Source organism: Pelodiscus sinensis, chromosome 20 (assembly GCF_049634645.1).
Source record: "Pelodiscus sinensis isolate JC-2024 chromosome 20, ASM4963464v1, whole genome shotgun sequence".
Taxonomy (NCBI): domain Eukaryota; kingdom Metazoa; phylum Chordata; order Testudines; family Trionychidae; genus Pelodiscus; species Pelodiscus sinensis.
Genome location: NC_134730.1, coordinates 27,580,136 through 27,587,885, shown reverse-complemented (window position 1 = coordinate 27,587,885; position 7,750 = coordinate 27,580,136). Strand labels below are relative to the sequence as shown.

The 7,750-nt window shown below is 56.7% G+C and overlaps 1 protein-coding gene across 1 annotated transcript in view; it reads left to right on the top strand.

Moving 5' to 3' along the window:
* The first annotated feature begins 4,395 nt into the window (after positions 1-4,395).
* The window catches only part of LOC112543643 (BAH and coiled-coil domain-containing protein 1), an 86,043-nt gene continuing 82,688 nt past the window's right edge, over positions 4,396-7,750 (top strand). Inside the window, 1 exon segment of the mRNA XM_075904061.1 lies at positions 4,396-4,525. The gene's annotated coding sequence lies outside the window, so the exon portion shown is untranslated.

Genomic DNA, 7,750 nt, shown 5'->3' with positions numbered 1-7,750 from the left:
CCGTGTCCAGACTCAGGGGTTTTTTCGGGAAAAGTAGCCTTTTCCCGAAAAAACTTCCCCTGCGTCCAGACTCAAGCCGCGTTCTTTCGAAATTATTTGGAAAGAACGCGGCTTTTCTTTCGATGTCGGTAAACCTCGTTTCACGAGGAAGAACGCCTTCCTTCGAAAGTTCCTCTTTCGAAGGAAGGCGTTCTTCAATGTAAAGAGGCCGTCTTCGAAAGAGAGCATCCAGACTCGCTGGGTGCTCTCTTTCGAAAAAGCGGATTTTTCTTTCGAAAGATCCGCGTGCAGTCTAGACGCGATCTTTCGAAAGATGCTCTTTCGAAAGATGCTTTCGAAAGAGCATCTTTCGAAAGAAGCCTGCAGTCTAGACATAGCCCATGGGTATGGATGCAGATATCCATGGCTCATTTTTGCAGAGGCGGATGCAAATTTTGTATCTAGACCCCTGCAATTGTGTGGCTATCCCCATCCACAGCTCAGTGCAAATATCCACGGCTCATTTTTGCAGATACAAATTTCATATCCATGCAGGGCTTTACTAAGGAGAGATATCACCTCCCTGGGAAGAGAGGAAGTGATCCTCTCCACGTCTCTCGTACATCCCAGGACATCACCGTAGCTGAGAAAGCTGCATATCCAGGATTAGAACTACAACATGCCCCTTCTATTGCTCCTAATGTGCACCTCCTGATCTTTGTCAGCCTTTATAAGTGTGGGTGGACAACACATCCTAGGAAGGAAGGCTTTGTCCCATGAGTGCCAGCATACCCGAACCTCTGGAACCATAGGCCCAAACCTTTGTAGCACCCCCTGCTCTTCACTCAGGGCGTGGGAATGAGGCCTTTCAACCGAGGCCTTGTCTCTTGTGTGTAGACATTACAGCAGGTCCCTGATGTCCTTGACCCAACCTCCTCTTCTCATGTGGGGATGTTTTGTCCATGTGACTCCCTCCCTGCATTTGAGAAATGGCAGAATATATGTGGCTTGGATGTAGTACATGCATTGGCCTATACAGTGTGGCTGTGTCTAGACTGGCAAGATTTTCTGCAAAAGCAGACGCTTTTGCAGAAAAACTTGCCAGCTGTCTACACTGGCCACTTGAATTTCCGCAAAAGCACTGACGATCTCATGCAAGATTGTCAGTGTTCTTGTGGAAATACTATGCTGCTCCCGTTCGGGCAAAAGTCCTTTTGCGCAAAAGGGCCAGTGTAGACAGCCCAGATTTGTTTTGTGCAAAAAAGCCCCGATCGCGAAAATGGCGATTGGGGCTTTTTTGCGGAAAAGCGCTAGATTGGCACGGACGCTTTTCTGCAAAAAGTGCTTTTGAGGAAAAGCGTCCGTGCCAATCTAGACACTCTTTTCCTCAAATGCTTTTAACGGAAAACTTTTCCGTTAAAAGCATTTGTGGAAAATCATGCCAGTCTAGATGTAGCCTGTGTGTCTAGTGTATGTGTGTACTGAGGATAGATAGACAGGTGTGTGGGGATAGAGAGAGAGAGATTGTATGGGAATAGATAGTGTACGGGGATGGAGAGATGGATGGAGAGATAGAGGGGGGATGTATGGGGATAAAGAGAGAGAGAGAGAGAGATTGTATGGGGATAGATAGATAGATAGATAGATAGATAGATAGATAGATAGATAGATAGATAGATAGAGGGGGTGTATGGTGATAGATAGATAGATAGATAGATAGATAGATAGATAGATAGATAGATAGATAGATAGATAGAGGGGGTGTATGGTGATAGATAGATAGATAGATAGATAGATAGATAGATAGATAGATAGATAGATAGATAGATAGATAGATAGATATTTCCTGTGAGTTTCCTATCTATCTATCACCTCGGAATGAGACCAAACCCTGGTGGTGGGAAACTGATGAAACATCCAAAGTAGAAACTCATTCCACAGGTGAACATGTGGCAGAAACCACATTTGCAAATGATCCAGCAAAACGCCTGTAATTAAAAAGCCTGCAATAAAACAGCCCACGAGGCTGCATCCTCCCGGCCTTAGAATAGAAGTTGTGCCCTCCTCCAATGCCAGGCCTTGCTGCGGTGAAGGGGGAAGGGCTAGCAAGCAATTCACGTACAATGCTTGGAGCTATGAGAAGGGGATATTTGGACCATCCCGAGGACTTGGCCATGCCTGTCACTGTCATGCCAGAGGTCTCTGAAATCCTCACTGAGAAGCTGGAGGGGATATTTTGGGTGGACCCATTGGGACTTGTGGATTACCAAGTGAGAATGAGAAAGGCTTTCTTGTGCTTCTTCCTAGAGATCTGCTGGGCTCTGGATGCTTTACAAGCCAGCCCCAGGAGGTGGTCTCTGCCCCAAAGAGATTACACCCTAACTGATTACTGCCGCTCTCTCAGCGTCCAGACACATTCTTATCTCAAGCTGCTTGTACACCAGTCTCACGTCAGCGTCTTCGCCTTCCTCCTGTTTTCAGCAGGGTAAGTGAATTCAGAAGCCAGATCTCGCTTTTCCTGCCAGGCTACAAAAGGGGAACATATTTAATCTGCCAGATAATTAATCAATAATGACTAAACTGCCAGGGGCCTGTAGGTAGGCACAGGGGGGCTGCTCTCTCTAGGGCTGGTTTGCAGGGTTGGCATCTGAAGATTCCGTTCTGGGGGCTCCCCGTGTGACCTTGTCTGGTCTTTTGGAGGTGAGTGCCGGGGCCCTGCCATGGGTGTCAGACCACACCCTGGGTAGGGCTGGCACTTGGTAGAGAAACAAGAACAATAAAACTTGCCCCAGGCATCTTGCAGGGAGATCCTCTGCCATTGGCACCACAGGGGAAAAGTTTACCCTGCTGACCTTGCACAGCGGGGGTCCAATGCAGCACAAGGTGGGTGTCTGTACAAAGTAGGGGGGGCTGCAGGGCTTGTGACAAAGGCACCGGTCTGGGACCCGGTTGGATTCTTGCCCTGCCACCGCCTCCCTGTGTGCATTGGGCAAGTCCCTTACTCTCCCCATACCTGGCTTGCCCACCCACGCAATGAGGGGGTGACGCTGCCCCTCTCCCTCTAGGTGCCTGCCTTGCCCAAGGCCTGCAATAGGCCTCCTGGGGCAGTTGGCAGAGGGCCATAGGGCACTGATCCTCCCTGAGCCTGTGTCCAGGGGCTTAGGCCTTTGGGGACAGAGGCAGCCCCCTGCAGGGCCCCCTAGTGTAGATACCTTCCAGCCACCTAGGGCGGTTTTCCTGCAGGTGCAGATGTGACCGGAGCCTGCTCCAGCTGTGTCTACATGGAGGCTGCATTGGTGGGTCCTGGCGTTGTACCTGCCTCCAAGTAAGTGCAGCGCCGAGCACGGCCAGATCTGGCCAGATCGCCTTTTTAAAGCCAGTTGGCTCCCCAGAATCGTGGGGGTGGGGGGGGAGAGACCCTTTCAGGGTCGGCCCCGCGGCTGGGGGCGGGGAGGTCAGTGGCTCCGGAGGGAGGCTGAGGCAGGAGGCGAGCCCGGCAGAGCCTCCAGTCTGGAGATCGCTGTCAGGGAGGTGAAAAACCAGCCCCCCCCCCCCCCCCGACAGCAGGGAAAGAACTGCAGGTTCGGAGCCAGCTCCCGCCCGGCCGGGGGGGACGCGCTGAGCCAGGCGCCGGGTGAGGGGTCGGGCTGCTGCCGCCTTCGCTTCTTCTTTTTGTGAGAGCAAAAGTCAGAGCCGCAAATCTCCGTTTCCTCCTCTCGCTTTGCGCGCGGCGAGGCAGCGATTTCCTTCCCTCCCCCAGCCCCGCCGGCTTAGGAGCTGCAACAAGGACGCTACTTTGTCTGTAGCCCACCCGAGCCTTCAGCTCCGAGGGCGAGGGAGCGAGCGGCGGGGCATGTCCCCGGGCCCTGCGCGCCGCAGCCTCCCCTTCTGCGTGCGCAAAGGCGGACGGGCAGGGCGGCGAGGGACGCGTTCCAGTTGGCCGCGCAGCAAGCCAGGCAGGGCCCAGGAGCGGGCGGCTCCGCCTGGCCCCCGGAGGAGGGGGAAGATGGAGCCGGGCAATGACAAATCCCAAACCAGTCAGGTAAGTCCACGCCTGGGACGCCAGAGCCGGGCTCCCCGCGCCGCCCGAGAGGGAGGGAGGGAGGGGCTGGCAAGGAAAGAAAATCCCGCGCCGCGTTGCATGGGGGGGGGGGGCTCTACACGTGCCCCCCCCCCAGTGTCCCCAGCGAAGCATCTGGGTGAGGGGCAGAGCTCATCTTGGCCCCCGGCCAGGAGGGATTCTGGGGGGGCTCTGGGCCAGCTGATCCGCGCACGCACGTAGGGGACCCTGGCACCGGAGCGAAAAGATCCAATAAGCCGGCCCCAGAAAGCAGCTTCCCAGCTCCGCCGTGGAAAAATCCGGGATCCAGCCCCAGCCCCCCCCCTCCCCAGCAGCCGTTTCCGCTTTCGTTAAAGCAACAGAGTCTCCAAATTACCCTCCGTGCGCGGCGTTTGCCGCCGGCCCCTCGCTGCCCGCTCCAGCCTCTGCCCGGCTCCGGATTCGGGGCTCTCCGGCCGCGCCGGCCCGGGAGGCCGCGTCCTGGCGGTAGGTGCATCGGGCTTGTGTTGCCTTTTTGTCATTCTTCTCGGGAAGGTCTTTCGCCGGGTTTCCTTCTGCCCCTTCCCCTCATTCATTCCGCGATTCGTGGCGACTGAGCCTCGGGAGACCGGCTCCCTCGCCCTGGCCAACTTCTTCCCCCCCCCCCCCCCACACCGTTGCAATTCAAGGAGTAATTCGAATCAACCCCCCCCCTCCAAAAAAAACCCCACAACAAAAGAGATGGGGAGAAGAGCAGCCCTGCTCTCGGCTCGGCGCCCGCTGGCTGGGGAGCGCGGCGGTGTTCCCACTAACTTTGCGCACGGGAGAGCGGGGCCGATTCAGCCAGGGGATAATATATTACAGCGTCGGGACACGCCGGGCCTCCCACACGTGATTCTCATTTCCAACTTTTTAAAAATAAATCGCTTCTGCTTTCATAAGAAACCGCAGCGGACGGGTCCCCGCCTCACCTTTGTCTCGGCAGTTGGGTTCGCTTCGCACTGTGCGGGCTGGGTTAAAACCCGCTTTGTTGTAGGGAGACTGGAGATTCCTCCCCCCCCCCCCCCCAAACCAAATTCCTGGCTCGGATTTTTTTTTAAATCATTTTCGTCCTTGTACTTTTCAAGCCCAACAGCAAGACTGCGCGAAAACAAATCGCTAGAACAAAACGTATCTTGTCTCCAGGTGTCCTTTGCAAATGGATTTACAGCGAACCAGGAAAACACGAGGCGTCAGGCCCGGTTTGCGCGAAAGCTTGCATGTAAGGCGTGCGTTGGCTAGCCTAAAGGACAATTGAAAGCAGGCACCAAAAACCCGGCTTCATACAAACAAACAAAATCTGACACCGGCTCTGTAAAACCTGCCGTTTGAGAAACAATCTAAAAACGTAGCGATCTTTGTTTGCACGGCTCCAAACGTTAGCTGGGCGAGTAACTGCTTTATACCCAAGGAAAAAAATGCCAGCTTTCTTTCTGCCCCAGACTGGAAAACGTGATTACAAATAAATAAAACGACCCACCCTTTTAAAACAACATAAAAGCACAACCCGCTGCGACTGGCCTCAAAGGGAAGACGGCAAAGATGAATCCCCCGCATGGTACTTTCTTGGGCGCCCTAAAAAAACAAAAAAACCAACTGACCCAAATCTTTTGTTTCCGTTTTTCCGATCGCTGGAATCGGCCCCTACAGTTGGGCTGCAGATTCAGAGTAAAAAGTATATTTGTGCTAGTAAAAAAAAAATAGATTTGCGTAACGATTTTTAATTAAAGGGATCGACTTTTCGGTTAACAAAAGAGGTAGTGAAAGCGGCCGCGAGTTCTCTGATTCACACGCGCGCCGGTTTCTCCAGGCCGCTCTTGGTACGTTTCAGCTCGACTCTGTGTTTGCAGCGTTTGTTTCTTCTCCTCTCTCGCCTTTCGCGCGGGGGAATTCGGGGGCGGCTACCCCGGGCCCTGCCTCCCCCAGGCTCGCGTGGGCTCGGCGGTTTGTTTCTGAACCCTCCGAAACGAGCCCGCACGTTTGTTTTGCTCGTGCGGCTCCGTGTGTTGCCTCGGGAGTAACCCGCCGGCCGCGGGGCTCCTGCTGCCAGCGAGACCCAGGCGAGTGGGGGACCCCCCCGGCTCGCAGCCCCCTGTCGCGGGGATTGAAAAGGCCCGAAAATGGAGGCCCCCGGGGGGCTGGAGGCGGCTGTGGGGCAGAGCCGGAAGGGGCAGGGAAGATGGCCGGCCGGCCGGGCAAGGGAGCCGAGCCGGGGGAGCAGGCGGGCGGTTCTGGGTCTGCCCCAGTGCGGCGTCGCCTGGACCCGGCTCCGGCCTTGTCCCACGGGAGCGCAGAGCCGGCGCGGTTCGCTGCAGCACCCCTCCCGCCCTGCCCCACAGCCCCGGGGGAGAACCCGCAGGCTGGGGCCTTCCCCGGTCCCAGGCCAGAGCCGGGGGAGGCTGCGGGAGTGTTTCCCTCGCCCCTTCCCCAGCGTGTTCGGGGGCTCGTGTCGCCAAAAAAAAAGCGCAAAGCCAAAGCTCCCCGCTTCCCTCCCGCGGCTCCCCTGGGACCGGCCTGGCAGCGGCAGCGGCCGGAGCCGCAGCCCCAGGCTCGTGTGGCCTGGAAAAGCGGAGCGAGCCGCCCCAGCAGCCCGCCTGGGCTGCGCCTCCTCCATTCGGTCGCGGCGGCGCTCGGTGCGCTCAGCAGCCCGGTGCCAATCCGAGCGGCGGTGACAGACACACGCGCTTTGCGGTGCGCAGGGAGCAGGCAAGGCGAGAGGGGGCTTCCCGGGCTGCCCCCCCCCCCCCCTTTGCTTCCGCCTCCCCCGCCCGCCAGCGTGGGGCGCCGCTCAAAGTCCAAAACAAAACCGTTTCAATGGAAAGCCGCGAGATCCGAGGCCTCCCCGCCAGCGCCCGCCTGGGGCCGGTTTGCATGGAACCGGGCGTAGCCCCCGGTCCTCCCGGCTTGTCCCCGGTTCGTTGCAATGGGAAGAGCGGATCCGAACTGCAGCGGGAGCCAGCTCCACTGTAGCCCCTTTACAACGCGCAGTGCCTGGGGGTGGGGGGGAGTCCTTTGTGCTGCACGTGGAGCCAGGGTGGGGGCAGCTTCCTGGGGGAACTCCTGGCCCATCTGGCCCTAAGCTTGTGAGCCCCCAACTGCAGCGGCTTGGAGGACACTGGATTTGCTCCGTGCCCCCAGGATTCATTTAGGACACACCCACTTCACACACACCATGTCCAGAGCTGGACACACACACACACCCACATCGTACCCAGAGAGACACACACTCACTATGCCCAGAACTGGGACTCACATACACACTGTGCTCAGGGCTGGGATACACACACACATACACACTGTGCTCAGGGCTGGGATACACACACACATACACACTGTGCTCAGGGCTGGGATGGACACACACAGGACACACAGTGCTCAGGGCTGGGATACACACACATACACATACACACTGTGCTCAGGGCTGGGATACACACACACACACATACACACTGTGCTCAGGGCTGGGATACACACACACACACATACACACTGTGCTCAGGGCTGGGATACACACACACACACATACACACTGTGCTCAGGGCTGGGATGGACACACACAGGACACACAGTGCTCAGGGCTGGGATACACACACACACACATACACACTGTGCTCAGGGCTGGGATACACACACACACACACACATACACACTGTGCTCAGGGCTGGGATACACACACACACACATACACACTG